General features: G+C 36.9%; 1 protein-coding gene across 2 annotated transcripts in view; it reads right to left on the minus strand.

Annotated features, from left to right (window-relative positions):
• The window catches only part of plxnb2b (plexin b2b), a 148,832-nt gene that overhangs the window by 117,236 nt on the left and 9,023 nt on the right, over positions 1–22,573 (minus strand). For both annotated transcript variants that reach the window (XM_043227476.1, XM_043227475.1), the window contains exon 2: positions 2,244–2,283. The gene's annotated coding sequence lies outside the window, so the exon portion shown is untranslated. The remainder of the gene's footprint in view (positions 1–2,243; positions 2,284–22,573) is intronic.

Here is a 22,573-nt window from a genome sequence, read left to right on the forward strand (position 1 = left end):
AAGACAATAAGGCAAGACAAATTAAATAATAGTGAGACGTGGCATAAGAAAAGATAAGAGCATGATAACAAACAAGAAAAGCAGAAGAGACAATAAATGTTGTGAAGATAATGAGACCAGATTGGACAACAAGCCAAGTTAAGGGGACAAAAAAGATAACATAGTGAGATATGATATGAGAAAAGTATAGCAGATCGTGAGAGACCAGATGGGAAGAGAATGAGAGATGAGACGAGACAAGAGCAACTGAAGGAGCCAAAGCGGAGCAGATGGAGAGAAGTAAAGTAGAAACGGAGAGCGGCAGCTCGGTCTCACTCATCTGCTGCTAGTGGTTTATTGATCGCAGACAGCGAGTCTCAAAGTCATTTATCACCAGCTCCTCAAGCCCCTGTATGTGTGTGTGAAGGAGATAACTCCTGCGATAGCGGCCATAGCATCCATTATTCCTCACAATGGGCTGTGCCTGGACCTGCCCGACAGCTTGACACACACACACACACACACACACACGCACGCACACTCCCCTCGACACAACGACAAACGGCCTCTTTCTGAAAATAATAAATAAATAACAGCACGTATTGTTTCCCAGGCTTGGCCGAACGGAGAGAGCGAAGCTGGTGCACTGCTGATAGTGAAGCAGAAGCCTGAAATACGGCCAGAACGCTGGAAAGTGCTGAGGCTGTGTGTGTGTGTGTGTGTGTGTGTGTGTTTACACGTTCAGGTTATAGTACATCATATTGAGCCAAGCTTGCAGAGACAAAGAAGGATTAAACTTACAAAGGAAACATGTCAAAATGTTCTCGGTTTGCTTTCTTAATACACGTTCTTGGTCTTAATGGGTACGATTTATTGATGCACATTATTCCAAAGAAGCTTCATAATCTTTCATCACAATCTAACAACTTGCTCTGCCTATTAAATAACTTTCATTCGCATGATGTTAGCTAATAACATTCAAGGTTGCGGTCAATAAGATTTTTATTTTATTTTAAATTAACACTTTTATTCAAGATAAGTGACATTAAAGTAATTTGTAATTTTACAAACAACAACATGTTCAATTAAATCTTGAAAAAATGGTTTGCTCAAAAATATAATGCTTTCAACTTTCTTCAGGAATAATAAAATTCTTTTGCGCTTTCAAGTTTGTTATTTCAAATGTATTCGTGAAATGAAATCCATTGATCCTTTGCCGAAACTTCTGCATCTTCACGATTCCTTAGCGACAGCAGATGCTTCTGGAACTCGAGCACCAGAAAGCTTTATAAAAAAAGGAGAAAGCAGCGCGCCTATCGTTTTCCACACATTTTACATGCAACATGTGAACAATTTGTAAGATAACGTCCCACGACTCTCACCCCACAATTTTCCATTTGACTAGACATTTCTAAAAATAAAATGTGTTTAAATGCACCATTTAATGTTGCATGCATGGCATATTACCAAGGAAATCAAACAATTCAGCAATAAATCTTAACTAAACCAAGCCCTGCCCACGCAAGCTTTGACTGGTTCTTTGGAACTCAAGATTTTGACTGGTTAAGATCATTCTCCTAAGCTTGGTTTACATCAACAGAAAAAAAAAAAGTAATTTCAGAGGCTGATCTGGGGCCTGTTTCACCCGAAAAAACTCTTTTTTTTCAGCTGGTCTAAGTTGTCATCAATTGATTTGGTTCAAACGAACTGAAATAAGCCTGTCTTCTTGGGTAAACTTGTTTTATGCGTTTCCCAAAATGATTGAAAGTTGATCGTAGCTACACTGGTTTCGATGGGTCTACAATGTACTTAAGCTTACAATGCTTTTGGGAAATGTAGCCCTGGTCATTTCTGTTTAGTTTTATTTAGAGGAACCTGATAAATCATGAACAGTAAGACCCGAGACATGAAGTATGTTAAGAAAGAAGCCCAATTTCAGTCACTTTAGCATGCTGTCATCCTCCACTAGGCTGACTAATCAAACCCACAGCTCAGCACGGAGAGAGCCAGCAAGTATGATTAAACGAAAGGGGGGGGCGATAAACATTTGAAGCGATCAGACACATTCTCGCTTTCCTTCCAGCAGTTCTTCTCGCTGCAATCCAGAAGCCTGATGTGTGTCAGGATGAATAAAGGTCGTGTGGGAACCTAACCAAGTACTGCATAGCCATTTCAACTACAAACACTGGACGAGCCGCCAAGCCGTGGCTCATCTGCCAACAAGATGAGGAGCATATCTGCACTGAAAACAACCGTTTACCTACCTTACAGTCTGCTGCCCCAGAAGAAGATGAGTGGGAAAACCTAGAAAGAAAAAGAAAAAAACATCAGTATATGTCTTGCTTTCTGGTACAAATGTTCAAAGTCAAGGTAGATTTACTTTAAAAGCACTATTGCATATTAAGATTTAATTCAAGATACAATCACTTATCTTATCCCAATGGCTCCAACTCATTTTAAGCATTAAGCATGGATAGTTCACCTGAAAATGGATTTCTGTCATTATTTACTCTCCCTAATCATTTCAGTGAATTACCCCTTTCGATATCTGCCACATTTTTGCTTCTCGAGAAAGTTTATCTTGCCAAACACAGAGAGGAACCGAAGGCAAGAGAGAGATGTGTGAAAACAGATAAATACAGGGTAAAACAAATCAAGAAAAAAGTTCTCTCACACCATATGCGCCATTGATTTCCTATTCTCTCGGAAACATTTAATGAGCTTAAGCGGAGAAGGAGAGATTGAGGGAGAGAGAAAGAGACGAGGAAGAAAACAGATAAAGCCTCACAGAAATATCCCTGAGAGAGCAAATCATTCAAGAAGACAAGAAGGTGCTTAGCAGAGGAACAGGTGTTGGATGTGACGATTTCCACATTGGTAACTGAGCCAAAACCAGCGGGAGTCTGTCAACAAGGAGCAAAGCTGGACCACATCTGCTTGCAAAGTCATTCCCAGAGCGTCAACACATCACGCAACAAAAGAGAATGAACAGAGAAAAAGGAATATGACTCTGTAAATATTCAGGTGAGGGACTGAATTGCTCCTGCTAATAACATCAACACACTATCTGCATTGTTTCTGAACCCGATTCAATATAAATCGGGCAAATCGATTTGCATATTGCGCAAATCAGTGAACGGTACAAACACAGTAAAAAGCGCAAGAGATGTAGGGCCCTATGATTCCAGTGAAGCAGAAAAAAGAATCCAGTCATAAAAATGTAATTTACAGTCTAACACGGAAAGTTACAGAATTTGGCAAAATTAAATAAAAAAGTAGGTCTATATACATTCAAATCAAAACACGATCTGGACTTGTGTCTGTGAATATTTAGCTGCAAAAATTCTATTTAAATATAAATGATACTTGATGCTTGATACTTTCAGACTTTTATAACTCCAGTGAATTATTTTTTATGCTTTTTGACTTAACAAAACATACAATTTTACAAGAGTTCAGAAAAATTTACAAAAAAATGGAATTCAGAAACAAATTCAATTTTCAAAACTAAATTTGGAAAAAAAGTTATATAGAATTTGGTGACAATAAAACTGATTTTATAGGGCCCTAAAACTGCAACCTGAAAGATGCAATTCCACCTTCCAGTCCAGTCCTGAACCAACTTAATTTAAATATGCATGATGAAGTGGTTTAACCTGCGTCTGGTTACAGTACATTAAACTGATTAAACTAAACTTCTTAGTGAACTGACCCTTTGTCTAACTCAGTGTAGCATGGTTTCAGATATCAATGTTGCCATAAAAAAAACAACAACAACAGTACAGACAATCATTACACGTCCGCTGATGCCCTAATCGAGGAGCCGCCGAGAGCTTGTTTTAGCAGTGAAAACGATTTAAAACGTTGAAGAGCCATTAGAGAGGCAGATTGTGAGTAATGTGAGATTCAAACATTCACCCAAACGCCGCCCCATTAGCTCCAGCAGTGCAACAGAAAGAAATCTGCGGTACATGCAGCCATTACGGTGTCCCTCAGGGCTCGGTATTGGGCCCAGTGCTGGATTTCAGTGATGTGCAGTATTGCTTCATCCTTTCATTTGCAGCCCCAGTGGAACTGCAGCCATGTTGTGCTAAACGTTATCAATCAGCTAACAGCAGCCTGTTTAAAATCACTCAAGGCTCACATGGTATTAAAAGCTGCCAATGCAAATGCTAAACAAATATGGTTTCAACTTGTCCCTTATCTACAAGCGTCAAGCTGTCTAAAGTAGATCTCAAACAGGGGTGGGCAGAACATAATTTTAGCATACTACGGTAACAATACGTGTCACAATACTACAAAAGTTTGGGATATTTCAAATTAATGCTGTTCTTTTAAACTTGATTCTTTTTAAAGAATGCTGAAAAACAGATATATAAAGGTTTTCGCTAAAATGTTAAATCAGCATAAATGTTTTCAACATTGATAAAAATATATCGTCAGCAGGAAATCGGCATATTAAAATGATTTCTGAAGGTCCATGCGACCGTGAAAATTAGGTTTTGCCATTTAAGTGTAATTTTTACTCACTTAAAATATAATATTTGGAATAGTATTTGCTTTATTTGTATTCTGATTCAAATAAATGCTGCTTTCGTGAACATAACCTCACAAACCCAAATTTTTCTACACTTGTTTTTACTGGAACGTGAGGAAAAAAACATGAAAAAACAAAAAAACAAAACAAGCATCAGTCAATTGTCTTCAGAGAATACATACTGAATTATTTATAGATTTATAGATTATAAAGTATTGTAATTTTTCTTCAATATTTAGCATACACCTCACTACAAGTTTATTAGATTTGTTTATTCAAACTAGATTTAAAAAAAAATTATTTAGTCTGAATTCTCCACGTTTTAACAAGTCAATTTATCTTCCAAGGATGGTAAGATATTTTTCCAGAAAAATCACAAAAACACTGATTAAGAAAATGAGTTTGAGATTACACTGCAAAAATCGCATTTCTCACACAAATGTGAGAAATGATGCGAGGAAGATAAAGAGGAGTCTTTAATGATTTGATGAGGAGAATTATACAAAGGGAGGAAGAAAAAAAAAAACGTGAGGCAGTCTGCAGGCAAACATCCAGTGGAAATCCACAGGAGACTCTACACTAAAGAAAGTCAAGTGAGAGAGAAATTAGAAGGTGAGAGCATGAGCGAGAAAGCCGAGCGAAAGAGGGATCAAACCTTACTACTCACTGGAGTGTTGAGTGAATTCGCAGATTCACAGTTTGGGGTCTGTGAATGCAAGCCTGTGAATATTTATAAAGGAAAGGGAGTGAACGAGCCTGAAACGAGACGAGAACACGAGCCGTCGCTTGCTTAAGCCAAAACACGGTTTCTCTTCTCAATCCTGAATTAAGTTTCTTGAGCGCATACGTAGCTGAGAGCCGCTGCCCTCTGAGCGAATCTGAGAGGATTTCTGATGCCGAACTTGCGAAGGGGTAGCAAAGGGCAGCCGAGAAAGCCAGCGTTTGAAGGGATATGAAAGCCTTGTGCCAAGTGACTTTTCCGCCCAGACACTATAATACACTGAAGCTTCATGTAAATGCATGATGCCTCTGTGGGGAAAACTCTCGCCCTGCAGCAAGAGTTTACTGTAGTTTATCAACCTACGCTCAACCCACCTGAATATTAACCTGGCATTTTGATTTGCAGATCTCGTATCTACATCAAGATCCTTTCAAGCTGTAGATGTCAGGAGCTTTTGTCCGATGAAAACTTCAGTAAATGTCGCTTTCGCCAGAAATTATTGCAGGCGTAGCGTGAAAACGTGGACTCATGCTTGTTCGACAGACACTTCAATGGTCCATGAAGGATAATTCAGGAGGGCTGCTGGGACACCTGCTAACACTGTGGTGACACGAACAAACCAAAATCAAAGTGTTCCTCACAGCTGGAGAGGGTATGAGGAGGAAACAGACCATTCAATGAAAAATTAATGAGAGAAACGCTCAACATGGTGGCTGTAGGAAAGGAGAAGAGTCCATCGGCTTATTAGCCGTTTAGATTATTAGCCACAAGCCAACACCAAGACACGGTTTTGAACGCAATACAATACTACTTAATGAAAACTGTGTTTTGCAGACTCTACACACTTTATTTTTGTAAATATTAAGTGAAATAGTGGACAGTGTATGTATAGCAACAGTAGTATGCTATGTTGTAGTCACAAGACTTCACATTAAATGCAGTGGTAGACTTTAACATTATCATACATAATGCACAGTATATATAATATTTAAGTATATTAGTGTGTATTATATATAATGCATAATGATTTATTCATTTACATTTTGTAAAAATTCAAAAATCCAAAATTAATTTACATTTTGGGCTTTGTGGTATATAATAATAATCACAACAACATTTAAAATGCATAATCCTTAATGTATTTATTATTTTATTATTAAAACTTATTTTGGGGTTGTCTTTATTTGTAAAAGCAGTAAACCTCTAAATAAACTTAGTAAATACAGTTTAAATCTCCCTGGGGAATTACTAAGACAGTCACCTGCTTACTTGAATGACATAACAGCCTCTGTCATTGTAATCACGCAATCACCTGACCAGAGGCGAACAATCCTCCCAGCCGAATCAACATATCGGCAGCCAGAGAGCTCAATACTGGTTTTGAGGGTTTGTATCACTCATTAGCACTGCGCTAGCGGTGGAACGTGAAGATAAGCGCTGGATCGGTGCCCTGTGACATGTCACTCCTTATCTGACGGACCCATCGACCGTCTATCAATACAGGACCCAGAAAAATCCGCAAGACCAACACCTGTTCGATAAGTCAACAGTCAAACAGCAAGCGACAACCTAGTTAGACACCCAATAAACACACAAAGCCAAGGATGAGAAGTGGCCGAGCACAGACAGAGACCTCTGAAGACCTCTGTGACCGAGGCATTGCGCTCTAGCATGCTAAAGTTTACTTCCAGTTCTGTATAAACACACTTTTCTGTCAGTTTGAACCACAAGACTTTGATTAGGGCAGGTGTTTGATTAGAGGTGGAACTAAACTGTGCAGGAAATGAGCACTGTGGCCCAATTTACATAATAGTTGCCCTAAATAGTATACGATAAAACTCCATTTCTGCAGCATATAGTGCAGAATACGTCAAGCTAGCTTATCAAAAATGAAACTGAGATTAGCTAAATGTTAAGACTAAAGCAAGGTTGTCCTTCAAAATGTATTTTTTATATAGTTGCCTAGATGTTACATATTACATGCTAATAGATTTAGCTCCTTCTCGCCTTGAAATGGAAAAAGAAACATAATGTCATGGCGTTTGGGTTTTTTTCACAAATGTTCACACGCAAACAGAGATGATATGCGATAAGGCTGTTTAACAGAAATAACATAAAAGGTTTGCTTAGTTAATTTTAATGTTAATGTGTAAATGGAAACAATAAGACGTAGTTTGAATGCTTTGAGCATTCACATGCAAGCGGAAACAATGAGGCAAGGTCATTTAGCTAATGCTAACATTCACATGCAAACAGAAACAATATGTGCTGAAGCCCTTTAGCTAATGCTAACACTTAACAATAAACATACAATTTGTGATAAATTAGCTTTGTTAATTCTATCTGCATGCAAAAAAAAAGTTAATTAAGTGAACGCTAACATTGAGATTCATACTGAAACATGCCAAACATTACATAATGTTGCATAAAAATGTCTTCTGATAATGTTTAAACAAGTAAACAAACTATTTGTAATAAAGTCGTTTGGGTAATGCTAACGTTCACGTGCAAATGGAAAAAAAATGTGATGTTCATCTAGTGAATGCCAACATTCACATGCAAATTGAAACAATGCCATAAGGTCATCTAGTTAATGCTAATGTTCGCACGCAAAGTGAAACAATACGCAACAAAGCCATTTAGCTAATGCTAATACTTTTTAGTTAAGTGCATCATCTGGGTATTTAAAGCTTTTTCTTTTTGTTATTTTTTGCTCTATATTTATACTACAAAAAAGAATCATAGAATAGTGCACAAGTACGCAATTTAGGACACAACTAATGCGATGTGTTAGTTTCGTCAATGCTAGCATCATAGTGCAAACGAAAACAATGGCAAAAGGTCATCAAGCTAATGTTAGCGCACACGTGCACACAAACCATGCTAATGCTTGAATGTAAATGAACAATTTGTAACAAGGTTGCTTCGGTAATGCTAACAAATCGCAATAAAATAATTTAACTAATGCTTAACTGTAAACAAAATATTTTGATTAAACCTGCTTCAGTAGTGATAATGGTCATGTGCGACTGGAAACAATATGCAGTTTGTTCATTTTGTGAATGCTAACATTCACTTTCAAATGGAAACAATGCAATACATTAGTCTAGCAGCACGCAAATGAAAACAATATGCGATAAGGTCATTTAGCTAATGCTAATGCTGCAACGCAAATGGAAACAACGAGATAAAATGTTCTATGACACCGTCTCTCAATACTGGTGTTCAGTCCTACAACATACGCCAAAGTATGTATGTATTTTTAGCGCAAGTATGCAAATTGAGACGCCACCGCTGATTAGCTAGTTCAGGTGTTTGATTAGCCAGATCTGAACTCTGCAGGAAGGTAGATCTCCAGGAGCAAGTCTGCTCTACAGCATTGTTCAAAAATAGACCACGATTACCGCCAATGGTGAAGCAGATTTGCTGTAGGCTAGTGTTTGTTTGAAAAACATCCGCTAGTCGAAATCTGCACAGGCCTTTTGCGTGAAAGCTGCCGTTTCAAAACAACCCGTGCAACAAATGCACACACACTCTGATGGCACTGATGAATAAATCAGGCTGTTGAGTTGTTGACTTGTGATTGTTTTAAAAGGGTTGCGGCATGGCTGATGTATTAAAACGTAAATATCCATCACGAGTAATGGATCGCAAGCCATTCGGCCAAAAAAAAAAGGAAGAGGTTGGCTGTTTACGGACACACTTAAACCCAAACATCCTGTACTTTTATGCCTCCTGGCGAGGAACACCTTCCACCCCTCACTGCGATGGAGTCTGGCCCCAAAAACTCGACCGGTTTCCTGCGAGAGCCCACAGCCGGCCGATAATGAGAGAGAGAAAGAGAGCATGTCAAGAAGTGGATTCTTTCTGCTGAGCGCCATCTGGAAAAGGCGAGCTAGATAAACAAGAACGCCGCTCGTATCCCCTCCTCACACACATGCACACGTACACACAAAGCCTTTTGGCCTGTCAGGGATTCTGGCTTATCAATTTCCAGCCAGATACAAAACCAAAGATGAGAAAGCGCACAATAGCGGCAGCGAGCGAGTGAGAAATAAACGAGGAATGCAGGTTTTCAGGCGACAATGGCCCAAGTGATGATGACTGGGGATTTTTTTTTTTTTTTTCGCCCTCAAAGGCCTTTTTGGATTTCTATATGGCCAAACCTCGCCACGCAACACACGTTAAATGGAAAACGATGAGATCCAACATACAGTCACAGACAAAAGAGCCTGTAAAAAAAAATGAGACACTGACGGCACGGTGGAAATCACGCAGCAGAAAGTATCACATTAAAGAAAAGGATTCGTGTGAACCTGAAAATGCCTTCAGGTGTAAGTGTGAAGCGGACAGGAAGCCAAGCTGACATGTGACACCTTCAGAATGAATGAGAAACCATCTGAAACAGAAATAAAATTTCAACTCCACAATTATAGACCTATCCAACTGCATGAAGTAGATGGCAATACATAAAAAAGTACAAAAATAAATAAACTGAATATTTATATTTATTGTATAATAGTTATTGCAATATTTAAAATATATATTTATACATATTTATAGAATTTTGTTTAGCAAAATGTATCTTTTAACCAGCTTGGCCAGAAATAACTATATATGAAATACCAAAAAATATATAAAAATAATAACTAAATGAATAATCATTCATCTATATAATGCATAATAAAATAGGTAATAAAATGAATACAAATTTTCAAATTCTTCTACTGCTTAAAAAAAGGATGAAAAAAAGAAAGAAAAATAATTAAATAAAATTATATAATAAAAATAATAAAATTAAATAATACATTTGATGTTGGGAACTAAAAAAAATATATAATTAAATAGTGAATAAAAATAGAAATAAACCATTTCTAGACAGACAGAATGAACGAACGACAGATAGACAAATAGTCAGATAGACATGCCAGAGCACTGGCTATTGAACTAAAGCTAAATGAGATAAACCACCAAATCATTATATTCTCACTTGATCCTACTAACTCAACTCCTTCTACACCTTTGAAACAGATTTAACAGTGTTAACAGATTTAACAGAAAAGAGATGACACAGTTCCTCCACATACACACACACACACACACGTGCACTCTAGCATCAGCTGACCAGTGCTGTTCAAGCACTGAGGGGCTCAGGTGGCAGGTGAGATCTGAAGGCGTTTGACAAATAAAGGCGGTCAGATAACGGCAAGCCAGCATCTCCCAGAAGAGGACTGGACAGGGAGGAACAGGGCGGCTGTCCATTTGCATTGAATCACAGCTGAAGAGTTTGACCTGATTACTAACCTGCGTGTTCAGCCGGAGCTCTGAGACGCCGCAGAAACTCTGATCAAAACCACGAGACAGCAGAGGCCAGCGACACAGAGCTGCAACTTTGTTTGGATCTCTTTAATTGAGAAGATCAGAAACGGATGATAACATGAAATCACAGCGCTTGAGGACACGTCTGTTGTCTACGCATGGAGATTCCATCAATCTCGAAGCAAATAAAAACTAATTGTAGCTCAGCATAAACAATGAACAATGGCTGAAATTCCAATTTGTATAAATGTACCACTTAGTATGTACTTCCTGGTCAAATTCATATCCAATGCAAGTATAAATGGTAACTAAAACCGACAAAAAAAAAGGATAAATTGTAAATATAGTAATAAAAAAATACAATATTTTTAATTTTATTAATAAAATAATAAATAAATAAATAAATGCTTTTAACTTCACAAAGTAAATACTGCTGTTTATTACTTTACGCAGGTATAAATAAAAAGAATAATAAATAATAAAATAATACAAATAAATACACTTAAATAATACAATTAAACATTAATTAAAAATAAAATACTAAAACAATTAAAAATGGAGAAATACTATCACAATGTTGTATTAAAAATATTAGTTAAATATCACTGTTTAATACTGTGTGCCGGTATAAATATGAATGTAATAATTTAATAATAAAACTAAGTAAATAGATAAATAAATAGAAAAAGAAATAATCTTCAATGTGTTAAATCAATTATTTGGGTAAATATCACTGTTTATTACTTAATTATTATAATATCAATAATAATAGTACAATAATAATAACAATAGTAATTATAAATTATAACATCTTTCTGTTTATTTGGAGGAAAATGTAAAATATTATTTGGGGAAAAGAAAATACATTGCGATTTTATGGTTTTATTTCTTCCATTTAACACTAATAATAATATTTACTGGAAAATGTGGGGAAAAACTTTTACTACTTTTACATTACATTTTACAGGTTTATTGCATGGTAATAAAAATTATAAACATTTTTAGAAAAACTACAAAATATTAGATGAATATCATGAAAAGAAAGAAAAACATTGAGATTAAATTTAAGTCCTAGTAATTGAAATGGTATACAATCTGGCCATGATTTGCGATGCACTAATCCTAATCTTGCATACTATAAAGCATGTATAGCTCCCAAACTGGGATTGAGCCACACAAACACACACACACTGACCTAAAAATAAAAAAATGTCGCATAGATCTCAAAGATCTTATTTTTTGGTATGTATTTTTGTTGTTTTTGATGAAAGGTTGTGTGGTTTACACAACATCCTCTCACGGCGTGATATTACCAGAGAGATAAAGAGCCGGCATTCATTTTTAATGTTAGAAATGTAATGCATTATGAAGAATCCAAACACACACACACACAGAAACGCACACCTCATTAAGCCGTGCAGGAAACTACTCTGATATCCCTGAGCCTGTGTGAGATCCGCCGTGCTACGAGACTAATGCCACTAATCGTCTGTCCGGAAAGCTCACAGATACCCTCAGGTAATGGGGCAGCACCTCGAGAGACGGCGGTCCTGCTGGGGAAATCATTTGTAGAGGTCACGCTTACGATTCGGCTACAACGAGAGCGATGCGACAAAACCAGACTGGCTGCGTTACAATCAGCGACAAACCGCAGGCTTGTGGCGCACTTCATCACACCTTGATTGATGAATGTTTGGGAATCCTGCTGGAAACCATCATTATTAATCAAATGAACACTTTCCAAGCCCTTAATATTGGCAAAATCGCTTTAAAGTTATCCAAACGAAGTTCTCAGAAATGCATATAACCAATCGAATAGCATGTCCTAATTTGTAATTCCTACAAATAGTGCTACTTATGACTGGTATAAATAAACATAATAAAATATAAGATTAATATATATATATATATATATATATATATATATATATATATATATATATATATATATATATATATATATATATATATAAAAGTTATCTATAAATATGTAAAATAGGTGGACCGACAGACAGACATTTTTAATAAAATACGGTCTAAACACAATAGACTTACATCAGAAAAGACTTAAAATGAAGGCGGGGCTAAAAAGACTTAAAGCAAAGACTTAAAACCATGTATATATATATATATATATATATAAAAGTTATCTATAAATATGTAAAATAGGTGGACCGACAGACAGATATTTTTAATAAAATACGGTCTAAACACAATAGACTTACATCAGAAAAGACTTAAAATGAAGGCGGGGCTAAGCAAAGACTTAAAACCATGAGGTGTCTACACACTACACACTTCTTGAAGTTCATCGTTGAAAATTTCAGTTCTAAGAGAGACATTCATGTCATAAACATGTCATAAACAGCTTGTACACATCTCAAAAACAATTAACTATAAAAACAGGTAAGAAGAAGATATATTTTTAATCAGTATTTTGCTTTTGTTTTCCATTAAAAACCTCATTTAAAATCTAAAACAACGCTTACTCCATGCAGTTCCGCTTCTTAACAATCATCTGCATATGCGTTTACTTTGAAAACAAGACAACAAAACCAAATCCTCATTATTAAAGAGCACGACATCGGTAAAGCATCGGTTTCTATTTTAGGCAGCATATATGCATAAAAAACATTTGATAAACACACTAACAAGTCCCAAATATTCAAAAAACATCTGTTAAAATGTCGCTCTAACATTCGACAGGGAAACTCTCTAGGTGATAAGCCTGTTATGATAAACAAAGCTGTCTAAACCAGGCTTTCGTTAATTAAAAGAAAAGCTCTCACGTCACAGACTCCGCATTACATGCAACGCTGCAGAAGAAAAAAAAAAAAAAAAAAAAAACCGCAGCACTTTAATCCTGTTGTATTATAAAAACATATAGAAATGTCAGGGCCTGTCGACATGGTTCAGCGCCCAGGCGTCTGGAAAAGTGATTCTTGTCCTGACTGAAATGATTTCTGCACAAGCTAAATACATTGTACTCGAGCTTTTCTTCAGAGGGATTTGGAAGTTTTAACTTGGTGGCAGGTGGCAGCGGCCGTCGCTGGCAGACTGTCGAAATGTTGCCATGACTGATGGCATGTAATCCCAGCACAGCCAACACGTTCCTCTGCGTCTGGAGACAAACAGGTAAAGATCTGCTCGCCGCAGAGCTGCTTCAGGATTTGCAGTGACATCAGGATGAGTTAAAGGCAAAGTTAGCTTCTTTTTTTTTTTTTTTGAATAGTAAAATACTAAAATACCATTTGGAATGTATAGAAGCATCTAGGTACAACTAAGTAAGCAGTTATTGAGGAGCTTAAACAATATATATATATATATATATATATATATATATATATATATATATATATATATATATATATATCAACATGGATAATAATCAGCCGATCATCAAATTTGTTTACATAACTACAATAGATTTTTATGTAGTATTTCATAAAATTGTTGTTTTACGGTATTTAAATCAAATGTAGCAAGTAAGAGAAACATTTAAATTATATATATATATATATATATATATATATATATATATATATATATATATATATATATATATATATATATTGACTTGTAATGTGCATCTAACATTAGTTAAAAAGCATACCATGGAAAGCGTCATTGTATTTTTATAATAATTATATAATTATATAGTATAGTATAGTATAGTATAATTATATAAGTTATATTTGTATGAAAGCATTAGATTTGAGCAACTTAACATATAAATTGCACCCTTAATTTAAAAAGTATCAATTTTTAAAAACATTTCTAAATGTTGTTCTAACAGCCAAAAGGGAATGTTTTAGCAACGCATTGCTGACGGAAACATTAAAAACCACCAAAATAAAAGCGCACACATTAAATGCATATTTCATCAAGGTACGTGTGCTGTAAAAGGTTGCTGCTGAATAATAAACAACTACTACCTGAAAGTCCGGTTGATAATAAATAAGCATTATGCATTTAAAGTACATTTTTACTGCGTTGAAGTGCACTACTAGTGGCATCAAACGGAACTGCAATTCATTTGTTTGAACGACGGTGCTCGGCTAGCTTTAAATTCATTTTTTTTATAGGTGCTGCTTCTAGCAAAATCCCATACTTCACCCTTAAACTGTACTTTTTATTTCACAGCCTTTCACCTGTTTTAAATGACTTCATATTTAAATGCGTTTTCCCCTCCTGAGATCTTCATTTTAGCACAAAGGCCATTATACCATCCGTTTTGTAATTTCTGCAGCTGCGTCTAACAGCCAGCCATAATTAACTTGAGCGTCCAACTACTTAATTCTCCGAATGAATCAGCATTTGATCATTATGCCCCTACAGAACACGTTCAATCCACAGATGCCTTATAATGACTCAGCTTTCCACAGAAATAACATTTATAATACAAACACAAGAGCTTCCCCTCTACTTTTCCATGGTTTGGGTGGTTTAAGGTTATCCCAAAACCTGCTCAAAATTCCACCTAAAGGAGTCGAACCACAAAACAGGATCAATTATTTTTTCTCTTTTGATGGAACAGAGATGAGTGTTGCGCACGGACATATTCTCGCATTCAAATCTGCAATTGTGGAAGTCGAGGAATCGCAAAGTTTTACAAATACAGACTTGAAAAGCAAGGAGAAGCACGGAAACATGAAAGGAGATCTGAAATGCAAAAGGTACAAATCAGGAACGCAGCATATCAATTCTGAGACAAGATAGCAACATGATGAATGCATGGCATTAAATAAAAGCCAATTGCATTTCTGATTGGCACATTGTAATATTCAATATGATGACTTCCAGTTAGAAGGGCCAATTGTCTGTTTCCTCTAGAATGCAGACTGGAATTTTTTTTAATATTTAGAAGAAAATGCAAGTCTTTATTGTTTGCAACAAATGCGTTTAGATATACTGCCCTCACGTTAAACATAATCATTGACTTTTTCCAATTAAGAAAATAAAAAAATAACACAAAGACAAATTAGAAAAATCGGATAATAAAGCAGTTAAGTATATCTGGAACTAAAATAAAAACTTTAGGATTTAAAAAAAGAATAATGAATAATAAGATTATGAATTACTAATTAATTACTCTTTCTTAATCAGCTTTCTTGTTAATTATTCGTTTTCATTTATTTCAAGAAGAATTTTTATTTGGCAAAAATGAATATAAAGCTTTAAAAAATACGGCATATTCAGATTTTTCTTTTTTTCCTTTTGAAATGCTTTTTAAACGATGGCCACTGATTGAACTGACTTGCCTTACATAATGCATTCACTTTCAAATTGTAAATGAGCAGCTTTCTAAAAACAAAAAAAAAAAGTGATGCTCTCAGATCTCACTGTACCATAATTTAAACATTTTCATAAAAGTTAGTTCATAAGAAAAAAATTGAAAAACAGCGTACCATTAAAACCAGTGTTATCAAATTATCCAAAAGATTTAATAAACAAACGTAAGGAGAGCAGAAACCTTTGAAAGACAGCTGTCCCGATTCGCTGCAGGTTCGGATTCCTGTGCGACGGCTGTTTTTTTGAGTAGTATTGTCCGTGCATGTGTCATGGCGGTGTAGTGTGAAACAGATCTAACATGTACTGAGGATGACAGGAGAGACAGAGATGCCAGACCAGGTTGAGGTGTTTTCACCGAGATGTTTGCCTCTCATCCTAACGTTCCTCACGGCAGAATTTCATTCCAAATGCAACGAGAGCGAAAACAAGGCAGAATTCAGGCAGACTTTCACCCTCACCTCTCATTAGAGAAGCAATATTGTTGTAAACGAGAGAGGCGTGTTCGCAGCATTAATATGAGGAGAAATAATCGGATTTATTGGCCCACAGCTACAAATTATCACCAGCCAGGAACGCGACACAAATCGCTATTTCAGGAAGGAGCAGGACACACACGCTGACAAAAACCACTCTAATTGATATTCAGAACTGACTTTGTTAATTAAAGCGCTGATTATCGTGCCAAATGGGTCATGACAACTGGAGGCGATGGCTTGTCCTTTAAAAGCAATTGTTAAATTTGTAACAAATTGTCTCTGTTCCCAAGTGTCCTTATCGGAGGTGACGTGATGAGTAAGGGAAATACTACGGCCAAAGATTCACCTCAAAGAAGTCACTCTAAAACCACTTTAAACCAACTTCATGAACAAATATACCCATGTATGCCAAAAACAATACATCAAATGACTACAGTAGTGTGGTACTTGTTTTAGAAATGAGACCTGAGCAGTAGCCAGTAGCGGTAGCCATGTTTTGACTGCGTGCTGCTTTATGCAACATGAATCCAAATGTGCTACATTACAATTTCATGTTTTTTGTCAACTAAAGAAGTGGAGTCACAAAAAAAAATCCAAATTATCATGCATATCCAACTCAAATCAGTTCAGTTTTCTGTAGCATGCACAGAAAAAGGAACAAAATGTGTTTTTTTCTTAATTTCACACTATGACTTCACGCATATGCCACCCTTTCCCGTATTTTCATTTTCAACAAATGTGTTTGGAAGTGGATAGTGACCTCATGCTGGACACAATCGGTGACAAAACATCTACTGCTTATGAAAAACCAGAACAAATTTGCATTAAAATATGATGACCAATATGAAGGTGCTAGAAAAAGTCAGAATAGAAACATTAATACATGCATAAAATAAATAAAGGTGTCCTTGTTACAGTGTAAGCATACATTTAAGTACTGAGTAATATTAAGTAGCCTACATGTACTTACTATATGGTTAGGGCTAGGATTAGGGTTTAGTTTTGCATGTAACTATGCATAGTATATTGTTATTATCATAGTAAGTACATGTAACGTAACAAGGACACCTTAAACAATCAGATTTTGATTACAAATTTCTATTTAAGAAGAAAAGACAATTAATGATAAAAAAAATAATAATAATGCCACAAGTTGCATACAGAGCATTAAAAAAAGCTGTATGATATAACATTTTCCCCCTATATATAGCACAAACAGCCTGAGACTGGTTAAATATTAAAGTTTAAAAAAACCCTAACATAGTAATTCGTGTCATGACTAATAAATATAGAAAGCTTTCCAATAAAGAGCTTCGCTTTTCTCATTGTTGAGTAAACTAAAGCAAAGATGAGCATCTTCAGTGCGAGGTCTCTAATGGAATCATCAGGCAGACGATGTACAAAGACTCGCTTCTCGCTCTCAAAGAGTATGTAGTTTGTGAGAGAGTTAGTATAGGGTGGCCCGTCTACAGTTTGGCCTCAAGCCTTTCTTTTATTGGCCTCTGAAAGCGAGAGAAAGAGAGACACAGAAAGAGGCTAACGCTCAGATAAAATGTTGCATTCAGAGCTTGTTTTTGAGGCTGAGCGACACAGAGGACACCCAGAGAGCTTAGTCTGAGCACTTGACGTAAATAAAAAAAACACGCCCGGCTTTTGATAAAACCACTGGATGCGTGCGGATGCAGATGAGAAGAGAGCGGCGGTTCGATAAAAAGCGGGGTATCCGTGCCCTTGTCCTGTGACCATGACTCCGAGCGGCCATCACTGGAGGAAACAACTCCCTGCTCTGCGCTGGAAAGAGATGAGTCGCTCGCCGCCAGCAGGGGTCTGGATCCCCCTCAACCGGCTCTACTAATCACAACGGTTAGATTGGCGCCTCCATGCGCCCCGTACCTGGTAACGAGATGGCTTCCTTTGATACGCCAGCACATGCCTGAGGGAAATGGGCGGCAGACACAAACACGCTCTGATGCGCTACCGCACGTGCTCGGCTCAAGGACGGTCTGTCTCGTTGAGGCGAGGGCCGCGGAGACGCAGGTGAGATTGGATCGAGACTGAATTATTGATCAGCTAACAGATTTAGCGATGAGGAATTCATGGATCCGTCTGCTACACACTCTCCCCCTCGGGCCGGGGGAACAAAAACCTCGGACGAAGAAAGAATTCACAGGATTTATAAAAGCAAAAAGAAATTGCCATTGTGAATGTGTGAGCTAATACTTGGGTAAACAAAATCGATCGGGGTTGTTGTGAATGAAAACAGCGCCCCGATGCTTGGCTCCAGCTTTCAGTCAGAGCTCTTGTCGGTCGAAATCGAATCCTCGGGTCTTAAAACCTATCAGCGAGAGAAAGGTCTTGCCGCTGGGCTCGACAGGGGGGCTAGCCACACCATTAGCCTCTCCACCGCAATTACTTCTGGAGTCGCAACGTTATTTTTAGTTAGTCACTTAAAGTGCGTTCTTATAGAAGCCATTTAACCCAGCAGGAGTTTTGACCCTTGTACTTAAAAGAAGGGACATTGAGGTAGAAATCAAAAGTGCTTCACAAAGCATCCGTTTGTGTGGGGTTTGTGAACGAGTCCTCAGGCTAAGCTCTGGTCACTCTCTCAGTCACCAAATGCATGTCGCACAGCGCCGACGTTTTGTTTAATGAGCTTACACAGAGATTTCTAACGAGATCTGGTGTCATTGAGGAAAGGAGCCAGTGCAGACCCAATTTGGAGGTTGAATTTGTGGCACAAATCCAGCCGGTTGCTTGTTCGGATACTTTTAAATTGGGGTGGAGCTTGTTAAAAGTGCCTATGGGAAAGTCCAAATGCAAATTAGATCTTTGTAATATCTCAAGAGTATCATTTCTCTGAGATTCTTTAGAGAGCAAATGGAGACCTTATAATGAGGAAAAGGCCCAGTAATCTAACATTTTCTTCAGATGAGATCAGTCTCAGACTTTGCCAAGATGAAAACATCTCAATATGAAATCCAAAAAGAAAATGTCGGAAATCATTTCAAAAGCTACTGTCAGTGATGTCTTAAATCCAATAACAAATTATCACAAAAATTCCCAAGAATCAAATGTCACAAATCTTTACATGAACAAATATTTTAGCAAATCTAATACCAAATTCAAAAAGTCTCAAATCCAGTGCCAAGCTTAACCCTTTTCAAGCACACGTCAGATATGAACCGTATGTCATTAAGTCTCATTGTGACCTTTTTTAAGAAAAAACATCAAGTGGATATTCAATGAGACCAAACCAACAACTCCATTGGTACATGCATGGGTACACTGAACACTCACAACACATATATTTCAAATCCATGGAAGAATAAACCCCCCCACAGATTTCAAGTCATAAAAAGGTGTTTTTCTTGTCTTGTCAAATAACCTGAAATGCACGAACAGCAGTGAAGAACTTCTCAACTCTAAGAAAAACCCATAATCACCTCAGATTCAAATTTCTCACACTAAAACCCTGAGCATGTCTGAGAGGAGACACAATATATTGTGGATTATGGTGAAGTATCATCCACCCCCAGACCAATAAAAGCATCTCCGCAGGAAAACCGAGGAACTTCAGGTGAAGCTTCTGACTTCTGTTCACCAGCAGCGTTCGATAAGTTTTCAGACTTTACTTTTCAAAGGAACTTGGTCACAGAATCATTAACAAAAAAGCTGATACTAGCCATTAATGTTTTGCATACTTTCATAACAAAAAGCAGGCTGTTTTATTACTACTGCATATAAACAACAACCGTCACTAAACGAGATGGAAGGCTCAACTTTAAGATGCTTGGAAAAGTAACTGATCCACCCAAAAACCGCCTGTAAAGGAAAAACAAAAGAGGGAAATTGGCTGTTCCCTAAATATCCCAAACAGATGCAATCATTAAACTCAATATGACCAGCATCAAAGTCTACAAATAAACTAGTTTAGAAATCCTGGTAGGCCCAAACATGACAAGTCTGATTTAGCCGATTAGCAGACAAACAAGTTAATCTTGTACGCACGAGCCTGTCCACATTTCCTGGGAGAGCATCTGGAAAAGCAAAATGCTTATTTCCCATTTAGCCATGTGTTAGCTTAGCGCCAACAGTGTATGATAGCTGCTTTCAGGAGCCAAGAGCTCAGTCGTAATGCTTCCTGAACCCGCCACAGCCCTTCTAAAGCTAATCATGATAATTAAAAGGTCTGAACAACAGCAGATTAAAATGATCCTAACCACAAACACATGCTAACACCTTAACTACGAAGTAGGAACCGTCTGTACATGGGTTTGAGAAGTGGGTTATTGTGTGTAAAAGTGTGAGGCTTTGCATCAAATGCAGGGTAGTGTGTTTTTAGCATCTGTGAGCGGTTGTTAGCGTGTTTTTAGACATGTTTATAAGGTCTGCGGCACAGACTGTGATGTCATTTGCTTAAAGGCAACCATTTGTTTGAGTTTAAATTCAGGAAACTAGTCCACAGAGACTGAAGCTTTGCTGAACATTAACTCTGTATTCTGGGATGCCGCCTAAAGGCAAAGGATTCTATAGCATTAGCAAAGACCTGGGGATGTGAAATACACAAAAAAGAAATCTCACACATCAAAGTGAAACAAATCAACACTGCATTATTCAGCATAGTTTTACAAACAGTACTGTAGTATTACCATAGTTTTATTGGTATGTAGAAAGGTAAGTAGTAGGCCTATATTTTGACATTAGCATGTATCCCTCAATACACTCTTTCCATTTTAAAATTGGAAAGTCTTACGGTTTACGGGCACAAATACCATGATAAATCCATGTATGCATCAAAAACCTACCGTGGTCATGCAATGATTGTATGATTGTAGTACTATGGTACATTAACTACTACCATAGCATGTTGACATACATTTCATGTTTCATTAAATGTATACATTTATTCTTCTAAGTAAGTACTGTAGCCTTGCCATGTTTTTTGGGATGTTTAAGATGGGAAAACCATGTTTGTGCACATATACAATGTAAACACTGTGTCATCTCTCACAAAAACTACTGTGGAAGTATCAGGTAGCAATAAAAAATAAAAGTACCTAAATTCATGTAAAATGATACTACTACCATGTTAATTTGGACAAGTGCCACGGTAAAACCCTGTTCTTAGACATACCAAGGTAATGTTGTAATATGTCTCAGGAAAATATTGTATTGGCTATATTATATTATACTATAGTACTGTAAAATATACCATGGTAGTAAAATGCATATGCAATGGTATTTGTTATTTGCATACTTTTAAAAAAAAATACTTTAACACAGTATCAGGTGACAATACTACGATAGTTTAAAATATACCATAGTACCATAATTCGTATACCAAGGCAATGTTGAACCATCCACACAAAAATATTATAGTGATAATACTATGGTACTTTGAAACCTCTTTTCCATGCTCCATGGTAAAACCATGTTTTTGGTAAAAAACCATGTACCAAGCTAATGGTGTACCAACCACATAACAATACTCTAGTGGTATAAAATTATAATGCTATAGCACTTTGCAATATACCGTAGTCCTGTAATTCATATACAATGGCCAAAAAATGAGCAAAACAGTACAGTGGTTATTTTTTGGACATCTACTATGCTAATTCTAAGGATAACAGTTACTTGCTCAAAATACTATACTACACATATTACATATTAAATGCAACACATATTATAAATACTATGGTACACCAATTAGTACCATGGTGAATTTGAATGTATTTCCCTGTAGTTGTAGCACTTTTGGTAAGCAGGTGTAAACAGTGGGACAGGCATGAGAAATGTGTGTTTATATAAAGAGCCATGGGTCAACATGGCTGAGTCTCGACCCAGATGAGTCAGATGAAGTGGGGTGCGTGTCCGATCGGATCAGTCTACACGCACCCGGACGGCTGGAAACACACTGAAGACACACAACTGTAACGACACCATCAGCGTAGCCACGGATCCGAAGACGGATCCTGAGCCCGAGGCACCGCGACAGCCGGATAAGGGTGGGGGAAAAAAATACAAACAAAGAGCACAACAAAAGACTGAAAAACAGAAGGGAAGTGAAACCGTAGGGATGTGAGGAACAAGAAAATTAGGCAAGGAATATGAATAAAGAACAAAACGGCCAGAAGGAACTGTTTTTAACTCATTAACATGCTTTTCTTTCATTTAAAGCTGAAGTGTGTAATTTTTTTAGATGTTAAAATGCTTTCTTCTGTCCCAGTTTAATATACTGAGGTAACTATG

The sequence above is a fragment of the Puntigrus tetrazona genome, chromosome 25 (genome assembly GCF_018831695.1).
Source record: "Puntigrus tetrazona isolate hp1 chromosome 25, ASM1883169v1, whole genome shotgun sequence".
NCBI lineage: Eukaryota > Metazoa > Chordata > Actinopteri > Cypriniformes > Cyprinidae > Puntigrus > Puntigrus tetrazona.